At 40.5% G+C, this 22,502-nt stretch overlaps 1 protein-coding gene and 1 long non-coding RNA gene across 3 annotated transcripts in view; one reads left to right on the forward strand and one right to left on the reverse strand.

The window, feature by feature from the left end:
- LOC725329 (UPF0489 protein C5orf22 homolog) overlaps positions 1–22,502 on the forward strand; it is a 788,097-nt gene that overhangs the window by 475,578 nt on the left and 290,017 nt on the right. The window lies entirely within an intron of this gene.
- Positions 10,217–20,659, reverse strand: LOC107964728. The gene is made up of 2 exons (XR_003305005.1): positions 17,897–20,659; positions 10,217–10,981 (listed from the first exon to the last, which is right to left on the reverse strand). It is a non-coding gene; the product is annotated as an uncharacterized LOC107964728 (long non-coding RNA).

Raw genomic sequence — 22,502 nt, forward strand, 5'->3', positions numbered from 1 at the left:
TCGATTGGTAAATAGCAGTTTGATTGCATGACACGTTTGTTAATGAATTCGCATAATATCCCGACCGCGATCCTCTCAACTTTCGTCCCGGCCATCTTTTTCAATCCGCTTCCAAGTGACGTACGAGCGAACGCACCGTTTTCTTTCTTATTCCGTGCTCCATCCATCCGAGCATCTAAACGATATCCGGTGACCCGGCGTTCAGTTTCTTGCGGTGGAGACCGAACGTTCTTCAAGATTTATGGAACGATCGGTAAGCGATCGGTGACGGATGTTTTGCTGGACGAATGGCGAAAATGTCCCGCGAGACGATTCCTCGAGTTGGTTCGCGGGATAAGAGAGAAGATGGGGGGAGGGAGAGACGAGGAGAGACGAAGAAAGACGAGGAAAGACGAGGACAGACAAGAGTCGAGGCTAGACGAGGACAGACGAGGACAGACAAAGACAGACAAGGAAAGACGGGGAGAGACCAGGAGAGACGGGAAGAGATGGGGAGAGACAGGGAGAGACTGGGAAACCCGGAGAGAGACGGGGAGAGACTGGGAAAGACGGGGAGAGACGGGGAGAGACCGGAGAGACCGGGAGAGACCGGGAGAGACGGGGAGAGATGGGGAGAGACGGGGAGAGACTGGGAAAGCCGGGGAGAGACGGGGAGAGACCGGAGAGACGGGGAGAGACCGGAGAGACGGGGAGAGACCGGGAGAGACGGGGAGAGACTGGGAAAGACGGGGAGAGACGGGGAGAGACCGGAGAGACCAGGAGAGACCTGGAGAGACGGGGAGAGACCGGGAGAGACAAGGAGAGACAGGGAAAGACGGGGAGAGACGGGGAGAGACCGGGAGAGACCGGGAGAGACGGGGAGAGACCGGGAAAGCCGGGGAGAGATGGGGAGAGACCGGGAGAGACGGGGAGAGACGGGGAGAGACGGGGAGAGACTGGGAAAGCCGGGGAGAGACGGGGAGAGATCGGAGAGATGGGGAGAGACCGGGAGAGACGGGGAGAGACTGGGAAAGCCGGGGAGAGACGGGGAGAGACCGGAGAGACTGGGAAAGCCGGGGAGAGACGGGGAGAGACGGGGAGAGACCGGGAGAGACGGGGAGAGACCGGGAAAGACGGGGAGAGACGGGGAGAGACTGGGAAAGCCGGGGAGAGACGGGGAGAGACCGGAGAGACGGGGAGAGACCGGGAGAGACTGGGAAAGACGGGGAGAGACTGGGAAAGACGGGGAGAGACCGGGAGAGACCTGGAGAGACGGGGAGAGACGGCGAGAGACGGGGAGAGACCGGGAGAGACAGGAAGAGACCGCGAGAGACGGGGAGAGACCGGGAGAGACGGGGAGAGACCGGGAGAGACGGGGAGAGACGGGGAGAGATTGGGAGAGACGGGGAGAGACTGGGAAAGCCGGGGAGAGACGGGGAGAGACCGGAGAGACGGGGAGAGACCGGGAAAGACGGGGAGAGACGGGGAGAGACCGGGAGAGACGTGGAGAGACGGAGAAAGACGAGGAAAGACCGGGAGAGGCCGGGAGAGACAGGGAGAGACCGGGAGAGACGGGGAGAGACCGGGAAAGCCGGGGAGAGACGGGGAGAGACCGGGAGAGAGGGGGTGAGCTCGGGAGAGACGGCGAGAGACCAGAAGAGACAGGAAGAGGCCGGGAGAGACAGAGAGAGACCGGGAAAGCCGGGGAGAGACGGGGAGAGACCGGGAGAGACGGGGAGAGACCGGGAGAGACGGGGAGAGACGGGGAGAGATGGGGAGAGACGGGGAGAGACTGGGAAAGCCGGGGAGAGACGGGGAGAGACCGGAGAGACTGGGAAAGCCGGGGAGAGACGAGGAGAGACGGGGAGAGACTGGGAAAGACGGGGAGAGACGGGGAGAGACGCGGAGAGACGAGGAGAGACGAGAAGAGATCGGGAAGAGACCGGGAGAGACGGGGAGTAACCGGGAGAAATGAGTAGGAGATGAGAAGAGACCGGGAGAGACGGGGAGAGTCCGGGAGAGACGAGGAGAGACGAGGAGAGGTTTCTACTTTCGCAGGAGAATCTGCATACTTAATCTACGCGTGTTTTAATTTTTGTTGGCTATTTCGTCAAATTATTTTCACGAAATATTATTTTATTTATTTTTTATTCATTTCATTGTAGCATTGTAATTCATGTGAATTAAATGATGAGAGGAAGTGAGGAGAAAGGTTTCTGGAAATATATATATCTGGTTAGGTAAATTATTATTGTATTTAAATGGAAAAAGAATATTGTTATATATACAGTGGTATATATTTGTAGGTTTTTAAACATTTTCGGAATTGCATAATTAAACATCGAAGTTTACATTACATTTCATATTATAAAAAAGTTAAAGTTATAATAATTTTGAATATTTTAAATAGTTTATTTATTATTCTATACTTCTTTCCTATATTAACGTTAATAAAGTAATACTATGAAAGAAAAGCAAATTGTTAGTAAAATTAGAAAATAAATTTTCTAAAATTTTTTGAATAAATATGTGCGCTGCAAACAAAATGTAAAAAAAATTTGGAAAAATTTTTATATATATTGCCGATATATTTTCGTCGATCGTATACTCTGTCCACTCAACCCTTTCACGAATGTCATGAAACCTTGGAAACCTGGAAATTTCGGAGTCTTCGAAAATCCGAAACAATCAAGACTTTTATGGTCCAACGAGAAGGATTCCATTTCCAATCGTTCCTACGGGATTGCGCAATCTTCACGAATCGTGCCGGGGTGTCCTTCCCCTCCTCTCCACGAGTCGGCTGGAAACGAAGGGACACAAAGAGCTCCCTTTCACGTTTTTCGCGTTGGCGACTCGCGCTAATTGGCTTCTACGGAACACGTAATGAAACGTAAATATTTTCCGTCCGTCTGCCCTGTCTGTTCCTGTCCCCTCCGATTTCCTCCTCCTCCTCCTCCTCCTCTCTCCTTCACCCTCTTTGTCTCTTTATCCTGGCGTTTATCCCAGACCAGAAGGTGGAGGGCTTAGGGCTTATTGACTATGATACTTTTTTTGGAAATTACAATCGATCTTGAAATCTCGAAAGGAATGCAGTAATCTTTAAGTAATTACGAAATAGAATTAAATAGGGATGAGTGGCGATTGTCAAGAGATAGATCTTTGGAGTAACGGGTTTAGATTAAATAGCAGAATCGGAATTTATTGAAGAAAGTGAAGAATTTTATCGGAAATTATGGGGAGAAAATGTGTAGAATCTGTTAATCTGTTTTCGAACGAAATTTTTTCTTTTAGTTATGAGAAGAAGAAACAAAATTTGAATAGATACAAAATATAATTCGCATTACGATATTTGAGAAATTTGATCTTGCATAAAGATACACAATTTTTAATAAAATACAATAAATAGTAAAATTTAACTCGAGACATTAAATCTAAAAATTTCAACGAATGAAATTCCATCCTGTTATAATAATTCATTCTCCATCCTCCTCCTCTTTTCCATTTACGTTTTTTTTTTTTTCCATTTAGAGAGAGGAGAGATTATCAACGATGACGACGATATTTTTTTTTTCTAAAAATGACGAATAATCCACGGTCCACGACGTGACCTTTAAACAATTCCCAAAGGGAGGAGGTTAAGCACTAATGGGAAACCGCTAATGGTGGACCGGGCGGCGACCTTTCGAAAACAATCGATTGCCTTGGTCCCAACTTGGCTCACGAGCCTTCCGAGTGAAAGTCCCCGTAGCATTGGTAGCATTCCGCCTTGTTTCTTCGCCGATATAGAAGCCGTTAAAGTGGGTCGGCTGCAGCCGTGTTGCACCACCTTCCTTCTAGCGTATCAATTTCTGTTTCTTGCCCGCGATAAAGGAAATATATCAGAAAGTAGAAAGACTGGTTGAACGGTTGAATGTTTGAAGGGTTATTTCGGAAAAATGTATCGAAAGCATTCGCTCGATAAACGAGATAGATACGTGTACGTATCCCATGGAAAAAATGGTACTGTGAATGGTAATGCGAATAGTAATTGAAAGATTAATATATATATATTTATGTATGAATTTCAATCATGGGGAACATATGAGTTAATTTTTCCTCTTATTAATAATGTAATGTAGACAAGATTTCTTTCCAGATATCATGAATTCGATTGATTGAAAAATCATCACTTTGATATCTAATATTCTATTTTATATATATATTATATACTATAAAATATAAAAAAAACTAATATTGATACAATTTTTCACCATCATTAAGCACTTATCTTGAAACGATACCTTATCAATTTCTTTCTCTTACCTTCAATAAATATTTGAATGTTCAATAACTAATAATAAAAAAAAGGTAATAATAATATTTTTATAATATTCCAAGAAAAGGAGATCTCAAAACAACGATTAAACGTAACTCACCAACAGCATCATTAAAGTATTTGCGTTCCTCCATCGTGGAAACCATTCGGTGTCTCGAGAATGTCTCCGTTCAGATACCGGAAGCGAGACCGCAGCCATCGATGCGCGATGACGCGAGATCGCTGGTGATCGATGGCTTGGACGATCGACCATCGATCATCCGATTCGCGCAGATATCACGTCTCTCTGGTTGCTTCCACCTCCCCGAGAAATCGACGTCATCTCTATTCTTCTTCTTCTTCTTCTTCTTCTTCTCTTTTTTCTTCTTTCTTTTTTTCTTGTTTTTCTTTTTTTCTTTCTTTTTTTTTTTCTCCTCTTCGAACGATGTCGCTCGATGGTATTCGATGGCAAGTACGTCGATTGCCAGACGTATCTCAAGTAGCTTCCTCGAGCGGTCGAGGAAGTGTTTGTAATGGTAATAGAGGAAAGGAAAGTTTGGTTCGAGAAAACTCGAGAGGTGTATCTCGATGGGAATTTTCATTGGACGGTGGATGGTACGTGCGAGGATTTCGTTATTTAATTTTATGGCTAGCTTCGAGTGGTTTTAGCACCTGCTGCTTTTTTTTTCTTTTTTTTTTTTTTTTTGAAAGGATTTATGGATGGGTTTGTAACTTGTGAGATTTTTTGGGGAGCAGTGGGGAAAGAATATTGTAAAGGGAGATATTTATAGTTTTCTAGAAGAAAATTAGGAGTATGAGATAGTTTTTAAATAACTAATTAATATAACCATTTTTTAGGATACTTTATCACAACAACTAGTTAAATTTAAAAACGGTGACACTGGTCATTCCACTGTAATAAAAATTGTAATTAATTTTTTTAATTTTTTCTTGATTCAAAAAAAGATTAGAGCAAAAGATTGATTCAAATTTTTCCTTTCTTTTTCTTTCATAGAATTTATATTTTCATAAATTCACGAAAATATTGTGTATATATTTACATACAGTAATTTTTTATAAATATATCTTTCCCCTTCCTCTTCGATTCTCTTACTTTTATTTTTCTTCGACAGGCTACAAACAGACGACAAATGCAAAGACGAAGAATATCACATAAATAGCCGGCTCGTTCAATCATTAACCTCACTCGTACGCGCACTTCGACGCAAACGAAACATTGCCTTATTTACTTACTAATAATGTCGATAGTCAAGTGTCATTCAACCGATTCTAAATGCCTCGAATCAACATCTTCTCACTTACTTACGAAATATCGGTGCCGATCTATCGGCGGGAAAGAAGTGCAATGCAAATTTGCATTGGCCATTCAACATCGATTTCCTTTTTCGCGCATTTTGCGCGAACGTGTCTCGCATTTCGAGGATTCCCTTGTTCACGAGGGAGGAGGAGGAGGAGGAAGAGGGGGAGGAGGGGGAGGACGTGGTATTTCTATCACGGCGAATTTATTAACGAACTTTCCACTCGTCGTGTTACGAGAAACACAAGGGTACTTCGTATCCATCTATCATAAGCAAGCGTTAACCTCTCGCTTTATGCAAATATCGCTATTTGTGGAACAAGTAGCCAGAAGAGGAAACGTTGCTTCGGTGAAACGTGATGCAATTTCGTTCCGTTCTTTTTTAAATATCATCGTTTGATTGTATTGCAGAAAAAGAGATAGGCGAGTTGTTACGTACGTATTCAGAATGGAAATAAGAAAAAATTTATTCGATACCTGATATGGTGACTTGATATTTTACGGAGAAATTCGTCTAATTTTGTTTGATTTGAATGAAAGTTTGTCTAGAGTAAATTTTTTTGTTTGAAAGGTAAATTTCTTCAAAGACGTGAAATTAATAAGTTTCAGCATCTTATCAAATTTCATATGATGATTGGATAATAGAATATAAATTTAAAAAAGAAAAATACATTGAATATGATATTTAATATCATAAATAATATCCTAATATTTCTTGAAACAATATTTGATTAATAAAATAAAAAATAATATACGTACGATTATAAGTTAATAAATTTCTTCAATAATTCATTGATAACATCATCTTATATTCGCAATTCATAATTTATTCAAAATATGCAGCACGAAAAAAATACATATTTCAGAAAAAAAGCGATATAAATCAAATTATCAAAACATAACATACGTTCAAAGCTTCCTTATACAAAAAAAAACTATCATCCATCAAAGTTTACTTCCATTCTAAAACGTAGAATAACGGAACCTACGAATAATCCAAGAAAGGAAACGTCATCGTACGCACAAGAATCCCAAAGCAAATCCTAAGAAAAAATCGTGAGCAGACCGGAAGAAGCGTCGCGTCGGCGTTACGTGTATCCTCGAAGAGGGCGCCATAAAACCGTCCAATCTTTCTCTCTTTCTCTTCCTCTCTTTCTCTGTATCCGATTTAATTTTCACGAAAGAGAGAGAGAGAGAGAAAGAGAGACCAATACAGTCTTCGCCGTCCCATAAATCTCGCCTCTAAGAATGTCACATAAATGTCGAGCTAGGTCGACCTTCCGCGATCCGTTCCACGTTTCTAGTGATTACAATTTATTCCTCGGCATCCAAATATAGTTTCCATCGATTCCACGCAGAGACTTTGACTGGAGAGAAGTTCCTTTGTATCATGCTTGCTTATATATATATATATATATATATATATATATATATATATATATATATATTTAATTGATTTTCAAATACTACTATTTTGACGAATTAGATGATTTCAGATGATTGATTAATTTTAAAGAAATAACAATTAAAAGTTATTTAATAATTCAGTAATAATTCTAATAATTGAAATGAATGGTATTTACTCGAATCGAATTATATTAAAAGTAGTAATAATTAAAAGTATAAATCACATTTTTTTCGTAATTTTTTTTCTCTTTTAAATTTTCTCCAAGTATATGCAAGTAAACTAACTGAAATAAAAAAGCCAATATTGGTTCTCGAGCTCAATTTAATTTAAAAGTTTTTCTATAAAATTGAGAATGAGATATACGAACTAAAGAAATATAGAATGATAATCAACAGAATTATAACAATATATCGATAATTTTAAACGAAAGAAAAAAATGACGAATCTTCAAACAAATACTCGATTGCAGAATTGGTGAAAAGTAATAAGAAATACCGGTATCATGGCCGAATGTTCATGCAAATCTTGACTTTCTGAACGGTCTCAGAATGTTCCTCGTCCTGTTCATCGGTGTGGCGCGTATAGAGCTGAAAACTTATGGACTTCGTTACCGTCCGTGGACACGGTTATCTACGAGCAACGGGGAACTCTTCCTGAATAAACACCAGTGGCCATAGAATGGCCGATGTTCGACTTCTATATTACACGAGTGATCTCGGCCACGCCATCAGGATCCTCCTGGACAAAGAGACGGTGGCTACGGGTCATCGAACGAGAAAGACTTTCTACTTTTGTGTCGTACACGGGTATGGAGACTCGTACCACAACTTCGTGTCCTTCCTGGACCATGTAGATTGCTCCGTGGAGCATCTCTCCGTACAACGAGATACCAAACGTGAGATAAGCTGTTACCATGCTGCAACCTGCTCCTTGATACGCTCTCGTTTCTGCTTCTGATGTCGTTGTATCGCTTCGGCTGGTCGTGATTGGGCTTCGAAGAAAGATAGAGAGAAAGAGAGAGAGAGAGAGAGAGAGAGAGAGAGAGAGAAGGATGGAATTTGAGGGGTTTTTTCTTTTTCTTTTTCTTTCTTTTTTAAGGCAGATATTTATGCAAATTTACATTTTTATCGATACAATTAAAGAAATGGGAATAAAGATTTCTTTCTTGAATGTTGTATAAAGAGTATTATATACTTTATTTTAGACGTTTTATGTCTTTATGCACGCCACGTTATATTCTACACGTTTTCAGAAATTTAAATTTTCCAGAAATGCATAAATATCCACAATCTTTTTCGAAATGTATATAATAAGCTTTTTCACGTGTATCAGAGAGAAGTTGGCTTCCGCAATATTTAAAGAAGTTTGTTTTATTTAGAAGATCTTAACATTTTGAAGTTACATTTATCTGATTTTGTTTAAAAATCGCAATCTCTGATCCAATCATCCAACGATCCCTCGTCTTGGTATTCGAGCTCCTCCAAAACTTCCCCATTTCCCGATCGCAATCGTTATCCGAGGTAAACAGTTTCACGATCCATAAAGTCAATCGTGCCAGCTACGAGCCGTTACGTTTAGCCAAGACATCGTGGGCCTGCCTGCTCGGTGATACATATCGCGTATTATTATTCCTCGAAGCTGTCCAATTACCTTAGCCGGCAGCGCAATTCGTGCTAATGGATCGAGAAGCATGGCACGTCGTCGTGGCGAGCCGCGAGGGAAATCGCCACGACGCCGAGCGCCGTTCCTGGATTTCTTTGGCGGATTTCCAAACGCGCCGAATCAGCCGAACCCCCTCACTCTCACGCTCCCCCAACACCCCTTCCCGCAGGAAAAGTTACGTTTACCTAAGGTTTTGATCCTATTTCCGTGCGGGTCGCCGACCTCCTCTCTCTCTGCTCATCATTCACTTTCTCTCTCTCTCTCCCTCCCTACTTTTCTTCGTCCTCGTCGTCGCGCACCCGCCCATGATTCCTCGCACCTTTTTTCGTCGATGCTGGACTTTCACGCCCTTTCCCTCGATCCAATGCTCGTCTATAACGGGGTTATTCTTGATCCCACGATTTTTTTCCCTCGAACATGATTTTATAACCCGTCTTTCATAATACGAAAATTCCGATTTCGAAGAAAGTTTCACGAGTTTCACGTTAAGAGATATATTTATAATAGCTTTTGTGGGTCTTTGTCTTTCGCATGGATCGAATGAAATTCGGATTATTTAAAAATAATCGAAGAGATTAAAAAAAATTGAAATTGGTAGAAATCTTTTTTATGTTTGTAAATTGAATTATAACGCGTATTTATAATTAAATAAATAAATATATATATATATATATATATATATATATATATATATATACTACATGAAACATGATAAAATTAACAGAAGAATTCCCGTTTCAACTTATTACCCAACCAAAAATAATTCAGAAAGTGTTCGTGCAAACACCCAATGCTACACCATCCACTCATAAATAAACAAGACACTCTGGCACAAGATCCAAAAATATGCGCACATCATCCGCACCACCTCAATCTTACAACCTCCAGATCCTGCATCGTAGCACAAAGCGATAATTTCTAATCGAGAGCGTTGCTCTGTAACATCGTGTTGCAACGATCATCAAGCTTGCACGATTCCTTCCCGTTTCCAAGATTTGATTTCAAGAGGAGAGATGACGATCTTCCGCGTGTTTCGCATTTCCACGCGGCGACTCTACGTCAACTTATTTTTCTTTTCTTTTTTTCTTTTTTCTCCTTTCCTCCTGCTCTCTTTCCCTCTTTCTTGATTTCCTTCCTTCGCTTTCTCGCCCCTCTCGGCCTCTTGTTCCACGACCAGCCAAACCTCTTAACGTTTCTCCTCGCGCTATACACCTGTCAGACGCCTCGTAATTGTGAGACGACTTTATAGCTCGAACTTGATATCCGCGAAGATAGCATAGGATGTCCACGCACAGGATCGAGCGAACCCACGTCTCTCTTTCTCTGGAGGACGGTAGAAATAAACGATCCTGATCGTAAAATATCTTTAGAATAGGTGGTCGGCCAGAGAACAGTTGTGTCGATCTGTGATATGGTAGATTGAAAGGAAATGTAGGAAATTGTATCGGTTGAAAGATGAGGGGAGGAATGGAAGTCATGGTTGATAGGAGGATTTTTTTAGAGATTAGGAAAAGTTGAGATGTTTGAAGAGGATAGTGATTCTTTCTAAAGCCTGTAACTGTTGAATGAATTTCATTATAAATTTTATTTTTTTTTCTTCTTTTTAGAAAAAAATGAACAAATTCTGATAGTAAAGTGAGTTAGTAATAGATATTTAAAACATAATGACACTAAAAATTATTTAAAGTATAATTTATATACTTAATAATTAGAATTCGTATTTAACAAATGCTCTATCATCAGTTTCGTCAAATTGGCGTCGATCTTCTCAGCAAATAACGAGCAATGAAATAGATCTTCTAGTTGTTACCTATGAAACCATCGATCCCCAGTTAACACGATTCCTGCACGAGCACCATAAGCAAGATCCGTGTTTCGTCGATCTTCATTGAGGCTGGGTTGGATTGAAAAACAGGGACGATCGAACGACCGATGTCACCGACACGAAAAATTAATCGAACGTTTACAGGGTGGCTGTTCCTCGACATTCCACCTTCGACGTTCACCACGCTCGCGTGTCCTTGTCTCCCTTACCATCCCCTCCGCCCCCCTCCTCCCTCGTGTAACCGCTGCTTGTCGTCCCCAAGGAGCAAGAACCGTCGAAAAGGGCAAGAGGCGATCCCTCGTCGAAGAAACGGCTAATTAATGATTAGCAGCGCGCTGCATCGAAAATCCAGCGATCGGTTTTTTCGTTTGTCGCCGCGAGGTTAGCATCCGCCGAGCAAGACGGTGGAAAGAAGTCTAACGAATTGTTATACCGATGTTTTACGAAACCATGGCCACAAAAATTGGAAGATGTTTGGCTTGGATGGTAGATTTCCTGGAAATTTCGAGAAAAAAAAGAAAAAATATATATTTATATTTCTATTTACCTTACAAATTTGAAAAGAATAACCATTCGATTATCTTTGATTATCTTGACGATAATTCTTCTTCGCTTAATTTTTTAATATGCTTCGCATAATTTATAAAATTCTATGTAAATATTTTTTAAATAATCCTTAACTCGACTTTTATCATCAATTTCATCTAATTGACCACTTATCGAATGTTATATTCCAGTAGCTTTCTTTTCTTCAACAATCCGCGCAAGGAATCGCAAGAAAAAAAACACGTATCCCCGTGTTCTCGATGCTCTCGAAAGTTTCGTCAAGGTTGGCGGCGGCAATGCATTCGAGCTCGCAGGAGACTCGCTTGCACTCTCGTATAATATACGCTATATAATTGCATTTCTTACATGAAAAAGATCCACGCCCGGATTTTCTGCTCGAAACGGGCGTATATATAACCATATAATGGTCAGGGGCAGGCCACCCAGCGTTCGAGTGGAACGTTTCGAGAATAAGCCGGCCGCGGCATTAATTATCCAGTGATCACGTGTAATTAATTGACCGATCGACCTCCTTCGGCGCTAGAGATAAGAAAAATTAATGCGGCTCCGTACACGATTCCCCGTATGCGGATCGAGGAAAGAATAACCGCGATACGCGGGTTTAGAGGCTGGACATGGGATCCATGCGCATCGACGTACGTAATTCCTTGCTACGAGACCTGAACGTAGAACAGCTCCACTTCGAGTTCCAATGGTAGAATCGTATGTAGAGGAATGTAATGTTGGACGGCTTCGAAAAAAGGAGGGAAGCTTATGTCGTTATTTGTAGATGCGTTTAATAATTCATGCAACCCTTTTTCGATCCTTGTAAGAGTTGTGCGCTCGATTATCATCGATAATGGATGGTGTACTCGAGTGATTTTTTTTTCTACGGAATATTAGCAATAGTAATTACGTTTAGCAGTTGTTTTTTTATGAGGGAAGTAATTTGCATCGAACGTTATGAATAATAATAACAAACTTAACAAATCATCGTCAAGTAAAATAGTAGGATAATATTTACGCTTTTATTTTTAAGAAATCAAATGTTCTTCTCTTCGCTGTTATATCTGTTATATCAATTTTACCAAAAATAAACGATCTAAAGAAATCTGAAAGAAAGAATTAATTCCACCGATTAAAAACTATTTATTGCAAATTATTGTAGATTCGAGTTATCTTCCATCTACTGGAAGAAATAAGAAAGAAAAAAAAACCAACAAACGCACAATTTCAATTTTTCCATTTACGTTTTGCCATCAACGTAAACGGTTCCCCTGCAGGGAATCTCGATTCGAACAGAAATGGACAGAACCCTCCCTTCCCATAGCATTCGTCATTTCAATTCAGATTCTCTGTGGTGTTTCCCCCCCCTTCCCGGTCGTCCCATGGGGTGACGAAAAAACGGAGGAAGGAAGGAAGGAAGGAACAGTGGTCGGACGTTGCAAGCGCACCGTTAGAAGCGTCTTTGGGGGAGATTAGGTTCTCCGGGGCACCGACGTCCGCATCGCGATAAACATCGATATTTTCTCTTCCGCATACCGATTTCGCGGCTGGACGTGACCCGGTGGGCAGAAATTGCGGCGTGCGGTCGATACTCGATACGATAATGGGCAACGACGCAGAGAAATTTCTCCTCCGTAGATCCCTGTACGTGTTCCTCGATCTCCTGTTCTCTCTCTCTCTCTCTCTCTCCCCTCTCTTTTTTTCGAATTTTTTCTCTCCGTGGATTCGGAAAGGGAATTGGAAAAAATCGAAGAGAGGAGGGTGTTAATCCTAGGAAGACCTAGGATTAGGACTCCTAATCCTAGGAAGCAGGAAAAATGGAAAGAAATATACGCGTTTCGATTTCTCAGCGAAATTAGAAGGGACGATAACTTTTTGGGAAATTTTTGAAAAAGATTCTTTAATGTAATTAAAGAAGAAGCTCTTCTCTTTGATCTTTCTAGAGTTGGTATACTCATTATAGTTATCTATAAAATGCGATATGTATTTGCTTTAAATATCGATCACATCTTATATTCTTGTTCGAACAGAAAATTTGTAGAATCGTGCCTGTAGCATAAGAAACGAATTCGCACGTAATATAAATCATTAAATTTTAATATCACATCATATGTATTTGCACAGAATTCGTTTTCGTGATTTTACATTACACGCGATATTTTCGATGAAAAATCCACTACTGTTCTCTTACTTGCACGAATAATAAATCTTGGCAATAATAATCCTCGATATATCGGAGGAAAAAGTGTAGGGGTTTGAATCATGGACGGAGTAGAAAGTCACACGTGTTCGAAGATTTCGAGCCTTTCCCTTATTTGCCAACAGAAAATTTCAATTCTCGACCGCACGCGGCGCTGCGGTAACTGCTATGCATACGCCACGCCGTGATAAGCCATTACTCGTGATAAGTATCGGATAAATGCGCAACACCATTTACCTATTCTATTATTGGCTCGGACGAAAATTGTATAATCCCAAGAATGGTGTAATATTTTTCAAACCGTGTCCGTATATATCGTTTACCGCGTTTTAATATAAATAATAACACGATTTACAACGACAAGGATTTTTCGATGTTACCATCCTGAACGTAACTCGAAACTGTAAAGTGCGTGATATACGAGAAATTGAAACGGACAACGTATACGGTGGGACGAAGTATAATAATCTCGAATGATCGTTGCGAATAATAATAACAATATTTTTTAGCACGCGTAAATTGCAACGTATTATATGGTGTGAACGTAAAATAGTTTCGCCTTGATAAACTAAGAGTTAAGTATGATTGTAATATAAGAAAGTGTAACTGAAAATGGTTTACAAGGGAATGGTAATGGTATATTGAAATATCGGCGAGAAGTCAAAGGAGGCAAAAATTAGAAAGATTTACGTACGAGCAGAATGAAAATTGCAATTCTAAATAAGAGAAAGTTGAATGCGAAGTGAATGAATTGAATCGAGTGATTTTCTAAAAAAAAAAAAAGAATTACTATTTCTATAAAAATTTAACATTATTTCTACAATTTTTCTAAATTAAAACAAAAGACAACCTGTCCTGTTTGAATTTTTTCGACATGCATTCACGAAATCGTAAATAATTCTTGAATAAAGATAATACCACGCGTAAAACGAAAGAATCTCAAGAATCTCGTTCCATACGAGGAACGCTTCACAATTAAACGATTCGATCCGATTCCCTCGGAATCACATCGATCGGTCCGGGAATTGAACGAGTAATGGCCTACCTCTTCTCTAAACACGCCATCTAATCGAGCAACGATCGATTCAAGTATTCACCTTACAACGCTTTACCGTGGACGACAATTACTCCCGGTTCCCATTTCGCGAGGCGATTCATGATTCTCGGCACAATCGGAACGCACATCGGCAGAGAAAGCTCGTCGAAATCAAGTAGGTGGACACGTTAAGCCAGACTTCAGTCCAAGCCAGCGTGTAACAGCAGCTTTGGTCGTGAATCGACGCGAAGCTGATACGAGAGATCACAGTATTCTCAAAGCTGCCCTTTCGAGGCTTCGCTTCGGGGAACGCATCGTCGCGTGTCCTCCGCCACCGATTCAACACCACCCTCGAGAAATCACCCCCTTCTGTCCTCGTCTGTTTGCTTGCCACTTGATCCTGCCATTCCTACTCTGGCTACTGTTCGTTTCGTCTCTTTCCCCGTAGCTTCGCCTCATGGCGAACATCTTCTCGTGGAGTGAAGAAGGCATCGGTGAAGTACGTGTTTCCCGAGAGCTGCGTCAATATTGACGCATCCTCGGCGCGAGTCGGCAAACGCGCTTCTGAAATCCGCGACGACGCACTTCAATGACACCTGTCACAGTTTGGGGAAGGGGTGCGTGAAGTTTTAGGTTTCAGGATTTTTGGTAATTGCAGGGTGATAAAATAGGAAGATCTGGATAGTTATTCGCTATGATATTTATTTCTTATTCTAGAAGAAGTAAAAAAAATTAACTTTAAAAACGTAAAAAAGTTAACTTTGTTTCAACACGAATAACGAAAATCCCAAATTAATCGGTTTTTAAAAATTTTAAAATAATCACAAGATCGAATTCCTTCTTTGTTCCCCATTAAACTTAAGAATTAATATTCTCTATTACATTAAATCACTTTCAATACACTGTAAAAGAAAAAAAAAAGAATAACTCGGCCCCAAACATTTATTTCGATATTCTTCATCGATGAATCGGATCGATGATTTCTACGACGAGGCTCGTTAAACCCGCGCCGTCATCGGCTGCATCGGTTTCCAGGAAACGGCGGACACGGCGCGAGCGCGCAGGCGCAAGAAAACGAGCACGGTTGCGCGCACGCGCATTTTTACGGTTGCTCGGGAGGCGAGAGCGCATGCGCGCCGCGGCGAAACGCGCACAGAATGGGACGGAGCGCGGTAATTAAAATGCTGCGTACGAAGCGCGCGGTACGGCTCTCGAAGCTCCCTTTCTTTCTCCGGCAAATAAATTCAACGGCGGCCGCTCGTTCCTCTTCGTTCCACGGGCGGTTTCGCTGGAAATCGTCGCCGCGGCCGGGGCTGCCACGACGTTGCTCGCTAAAAAAGAAATAAAGGCAAGAAAAGGAGCTGGAAGGAGAGAGAGAGAGAGAGAGAGAGAAAGAGAAAGAGAGAAAGGGAGGCGGAAGAAGAAGAAGAAAAAAAAGAAGAATTGCAGCTCGTAACTGGCGAGAGAGCGCTTGTGGCGACAGCGATACTAATTTCACCTCTGTATTCCATCGCCCCGTTGGCCTGTTGCCTTAAGGCACGCCTCGTTCACGCTCGTCGCTGCCGCGCGGACTAAAAGGCGGATTTTTCGCGGGGGAACCGCGAAACGGGAGTTTGTTACGAATGCCGGCGTGGAACGTGCTTGTCTCTGTCTTTGTATAGAGATGTGTCGTTAACGCTGCCACTCTTAGTGGACAGTTATGGATTTGTTTGTGGTAGGAATCGTCGTTCAACTTGCCTAAACAGCGCAAGAGATATTTTATGGATTATCTTAGAAATTTTTATGAACATCTTGAGGACGTCTCAAGAATATTTCACATTACAAATTAATATACATTTTACAGGAGGAATTGTATTATAACGAGTTTTTTTCTCATATACGCACACTTTCCTAATTTATCTTATTTATCGATTGAAAAGGGAAACATTTTTTTTATTTATATAAATTTATGAATTTGGTGTTTCAACATATGAACGTTTATTGTAATTTTTATGATATTAGTTGGGATAAAGAAAGGAAGATATAACGAGTAACAATATTTTTTATTTGTTACTATTCCACATGTATTTTTCTTCTAGATAATAATAGATTATATGATTTCTTAATTAAAAGTTCTTTACAATAGAAACTATATAATTTTCTCATAACGTTTTAACTCTTCTTCTTATGTATTATATAAACATATGCTCGATCATAATCATTTTTTGGAATATTATAATATTGCGCAATTCCTTTGTGAAACCTTTTTTGAATATTGCTCTTGAAACGTTACGTGTATTACATTTGAAAAAAACATATTTATTATAAGAGAATACCTCTTCTAACGTTTTTAATAATATTCATTTAAGATATTATTTTCTATAGAATTCCATATATTTTTATATTTCTTAAATATTGTAGAATTATCAAAAAAAAAAGATTTAATTTATTAATCAAAAATGGCAAAAGTATTTTAAAACTTATTTTTCATCTTCCATATCTTGACATTATTACATTGATGATAATTTAAAGTTTTATTAATTCTCTAGAGAAAAACAATTTTATTACAAGTAATAAATTATATTGGTAAGTAATTCGTACATCCAATCTTATACTAAAACATTTATTAATTTTCATTTTTACTTTAATTATGATCATTTAACTATACATACATTTAGATACGCATTATTTGTCATCAAACACATTTCATACGTTTCACATTATTACCTCGAATAAAATTTATTTTATCATTATTTACACGGTAATAATCGTAATTTGCATTATCCGTGCGATTAATAAACGAACGTGCGTGGCCAATTCGATTAGCTCGTGCGATCCAATCGAGAGAATCTTTTAGAAGATGGGAACAAAAGGCACGAGGATCGTGGTTCGAGTTGGCGTTTCATTTGAAGAATCGATTAATTTGCATTGAAACAGTTTGATTGCAATTTGTCTGTCCAACGAGAGAGCAAATGGTGCGTGAAAAGGTTGAAATGTCAGAGTGAGCCGGGTAAAAGTGTATGACAAAAACTATCTGCCGAGCGGATTGGATACATGAAAGGACTTATCAAACGCGGCTGAATAATTAAGATAAATCTTAATAGAAGAACACGGGAAAATTTCACTTTGTTGTTTGCTCGAGATAAGGGACCTATTAAATACGGTGATAATAAAAATTATTACGGGGACGTATGCCATGAAATTATAGTTATTATGTTATAACTTCTGGCTGATTGATTATTTATACTGAATTATATCTTAATTCAACGATATAAATTATTTTACGTATTCAGAATATGGTCGCTCGCGATATTTATGGTGGAACAGTGTCGACGATCCAGAGAGAAATTTATGAGCTTGAACATAATTTTATTTTAAATAAAATTTCTTTCTGTACCTTCATTCAACTTACCCTTTTTGCAAACAATTATCAAATTTTGATTATCATTGAGAACCCAAGATCGATATGAAATAACGATAGAACTCGTAAAAATTTCCATAAAAAGAAACAATTCGTTCGATTTTATCACTTTATCACTTTTGAAATCCGAATTGTTTACACGATAAACACATATTAATTTCTGAAATGCAAATAAATAAAATATCAAAGCAAATATCTTTTTTCCACCGTCTGAAAACTCACCGTCCACTCCACAGAAACAGATCCTCCGTGTAATTCACGCTTCGTATGATCGAAGCCCATATAGATCGAAAAGCAACACTTAACAAATCCCTCTTCATCGGCGGCCAATTTCGCGCAAAGCCTCGGTCCTGCGGTATACGAAATACGTCGATTCTCTCCCCCCTCCCCCTCTCAGCACACAGGCTCAACCGTACACTCGAAACAGCTGGTGTTGGCTCGGTGTCGCCCTGATAGTTCATTGTATCACTGATTTATACCGCCACTATCACGCAATCGTGGCACGAAATTCTTCATCGTCGCTGGTAAAACCGTGACAGCTGAAGCGACGGTATCCGCCGTTCGATCGCGTTGCACAATTAGATCCTTCTCGCTCTCTCATTCTTACACACACATATATAGTCTCTCTCTCTTTCCAAGCTTCACAGGGAGCAAACGTTCGATCGTCCAATCGAACGAGCCACGCGGTGGCCGGCGTATAATTACTGGGATGACCTTAAAGTCGGCCGTGTGCAGGCGTCGAACGGTTTTGAAAGTTAGAAAAAAATCTCAGCCGCGTAATTTCGTCGTGGAACGTGGCTGACATTTAGAACACCCGTTACAGCGACATTCACCGGCTTGGCGAGCACGCGTGTTTGCCCACGCGTGATCGAGCCGAGTTATTAACGCGACTAATTATCGATACCGCGGCTGTTTGCGGAATAATTAATCGATCGGTTTTGCGCGGATCGATTAAGGAGGAGGTGGAGAAGGAATTGGTGTTAGAGGAATTTCTGTTGTTGAAGGAAATGGGATCGGATTTATGATTATAGGGGAATTATTATTTCGAAGCGTAAGTTAAATATTAAATTCTTGAACACTTTGAAGAAATAATCTCATAATGGAAAAAAATTAAAAGTTTTCTCATTAAAACAACTACATTAAAACTATCAATATATAATATATATTTAAACGTATAAAATTAATGTAGTATTAAGAAAATAATTATGAGAGTTATTAGATATGCAGATGTATGAATACGTTTATCTCGAATCGAAAATCAATATTTTAATTTCTTGTAATTGCGAAAACAAATAATAAAAAAAAAAGGAATCTATAACCAATCTCACTCGATTATAATAAATTTATTTCTTATTATCCTTCGATTTCTTCATCGACGATGAAATATATTCGTTACATTCCATTTTACATCCTGCTATCTTCTCCTATTTATCAGAAAGGAAAGGAAGATAAAAGAAACATTGATTTTCTCTCCATCTCTTCCTCCTCCTCCTCCTTCTTCTTTTTCTCCAGGAAGGTCGTGCCTATAATGTCATGAGAAATAGGCGTGGACGGGTAGAAAAACAACGGCAGAGGGAAAGTTGGGATGACATAACGGGTCTCGGTAATTTGGGGATATCGTGAATCCGGATCGGTTAGGGCGCCCCACGTAGTGCCTCCTCTCGTTGCGCTGGTCTCGGTGTTAGAGACAAAATGAAGGCGCTCGAAGGCGCTGCCAGGTTAAAAGGCCGAGGCGGTAAATTATGTGGCGCATACCGCGTGGCCGAGTGAAATTAAAGCGTGAGCGGGTAATGAATCAGCGCCGGTGGAATGGATTTTGATGCGAATTTAATTGAGGCGATTCGCATAGCAATCGTGAGAATGGCGGCGGAAGGAAGGAGAAAGTGTGTTCGATTCGACGGCCCTCCGGATTTTTAGGGGCGCGCATGTGCCACGCGTTATGCATATGGCGCACCATGAAAACGGCGACGAGATGCAAATTATTTGAATTTTTACAGAGATTTAATAAAGATAATATGGAAGATATATATATAATTGGTACGTTTCTTTATTTTTTTTCGTTCGATGAGAGATTTATTAATTTGTTCAGGTATCTTTCCATAACGACAGATTCATTTTATTGGATCCTTTATTTAATTATAGATTGAATTTGTACATTAATAATATATTTCAATATTTCTTCTAATATTCCAATGTATTTTATTCATTATTAAATCTTCTTACGTATCTTTAAAAAACTACACGTCTAAAGCTTGTCCATGGAAAATTTGTATAAATTAACCAGTCACTCTCAAGTAATAATTTTCCTCTCCAATCTCCATCCATGTCCGGAACATTATCCAAACTACCAAGTTATTTCCACTAATTCGTCCATTCTCCCGATATGAAGTCATTTTTAACACGATCGAAAATGGGATGCCCCCCCGACTCGGAAGGACGAGAAACGTCTTTTTCTCTCCGTGGCGCGATCCTCCACGCTGGTCCGCGTGATTCAGGCCGAAACCATTGAATGAACCTTGTCGACACTCACAAGAAAGGAATAAAGAAGCGGGGACCGCGGTGGCCGTTGCCCGGTTACCGGTTGCCGACGTGGTCACACGTACTTCCAAGTAAGAGCCGCGGACGAAGTTGCATGCGAATGAAGCTCCGCTGACCAAAACGGGCATCCGAGACGGCTGCACGGCCGATGCCTCCCCTTTTCTTAGGGATCACTCGTCTTGGAATACCGTACGGTTCCTTCTTGCTGCCCGCTTCCGAGGAAGCCACTTTCTTTGGACTCCTCCTCTTCAGTATCTTCACACGATGCCCACACTCCTTTCCTTCCTTCCTCGGGAAGCTAGTTTCTGGTTAGAGGTGGAGTTCGAGGAAGAACAATGTTGCGGGTAACGGGTTCGCTTTATTCCTTGGTATCCTCTCTTTCCCTCGATGGAGGAAATATTTCTCCTTTTTTTTTTTTTTTTAAATTTTTGAAAGGATGGAAAAAATATTTCAAAAGATATTACGATTTTTACGATCTTTTTTAATCTCACAAAATTTTTCAACGAGGATACGTTTCACAAAAATCTAATTCAATTGAAATCAATTACTTTCCTATCTTTCTAAAATATATCTTTTTAAATATTCACTACTCTTCTGTCTCAAATTTTTAAGACAAAAATCAATATCGCATTCTTCTGTTTCATATTTCTCCAATAGAAATAGCTTTTTCAATAGATTCTTTTTTTAAAATCATCAACCTTTCATATTCACAAGAATTTCACAAAAGCCCACCATCGTTTTTCCACTCGAAGCAATGTCGACCGGCTTCGACTTCGTTTCTCGTCGATCTTTCGAGGAAGGGAGAGAGGCACCGCTCTTCCATCCACGCATCATCCGAAACGGTGCCAACGGTGCCGGGCTGTGTCCCCCCGTCCCCCCGCCACCACTGTGTCAAAGAGGACCACAGTTCGCAAAAGTGTAACGCGAGAACAAGGTCAATGTTGCGGTCAGAAACGCGGTTACGTAAAGTGAGAGGAGGGCGCGCACGAGGTTTCGAGCGTGGTTTTTCGACTCGTTGCCTCGAGGGAGGAATGGAGGGAGAGTGGGGGTGGGGGGTTCTCGTCACGGTTCCCGGGAACCGTGGAGGAGAAGAAGAAGCATCGTGGCCGGCGTCGAAGGTGGGAACCTTCGAGGAATCTCTAATAAACACCACCATTGTATGCTAATCCATAAATATGCCCTGACTACGGTGCAAGCTCGCGTACAAACCAGCTGCGCCGTACGTGCGTGCGTACGCGCGTTTTCTCTCGGCCAATCGGCTTCCCCATGCATACCAACGCACCACGGGGGATACCCGTCGTTGTACATAATAATATGATCTTCGAACCAAGACGTTGTCTACGATCAGGCACCTTCCCTCTCTCCCTCTCCCTCTCCCCCTCCTCCCTTCCTTCTTTCTCTCTTCTTTTTTTTTCTTTTTTTTTTTTTTTATCATGGACCTACACGTCGTTCGTGCCCGCTCGTTTGAAGTCGAGTTACAAGTCTCGTCGGTAGCCTAGTTGAAATCACGTATCTTTGATGGATGATAGATCTTTGTGGGAAAAAAAAGAAGAAGGAGGAAGAGGAGGAGGAGGTGTACACTTGAAAATACGCTTATATACAGCGTGGAAGATGTAGAGATGTGTGTGATGTGTGTACGGGATAAGTATCATTTCATCGAACTTGATTCGTATCTTTCTGGAATCTTTAATTCTGAATTAATCGTTGAATCATATTTTTTTTATAATTCTTACGATAACTTTCGTTATATACAAAGTGAAAAGTGAAACGGGATCGAATTAAAAATCTGTCTGCACGATGAAAATTGGAAATGTATTAATCACAAATTAATATATCGTATAATTCTTGATTCGTGGGATACGAATCGTGATCTAAAAAAAAATGCAAACGCAACTTCTGACAATCATATTAAAATGTTGAGAGGTTGGGAAGAAAGGAGCGAATAATAAACTCTTTACGATTGGTTAACGAATATGTCGTGTCTCCACGACACGTATATGGAGGTGCGCGACGGCTCGATCTCGACGGTCGTTCGACAATCGATCGGCCAATAAATTAGCAAGAAACCGTTTCACAAGGCAGCACCGAAACTAGGGGGGCACAGTAGTATTTCCAGGCGCAATTTACATTCCGGTCCGCGGACACGTACGATCCGATCGATTTGCATAATTTAATCAAGTGCGAACACAAGTTCGATGTTTGACTGACCCAGTATACCGTACACCTGTTTACGTAAGTTTCAGCAACCGGGAACAATCCAGTTATCTCGAGGTATTAAGTTCTCGTCACA

Source organism: Apis mellifera, linkage group LG7 (genome assembly GCF_003254395.2).
Source record: "Apis mellifera strain DH4 linkage group LG7, Amel_HAv3.1, whole genome shotgun sequence".
Taxonomy (NCBI): domain Eukaryota; kingdom Metazoa; phylum Arthropoda; class Insecta; order Hymenoptera; family Apidae; genus Apis; species Apis mellifera.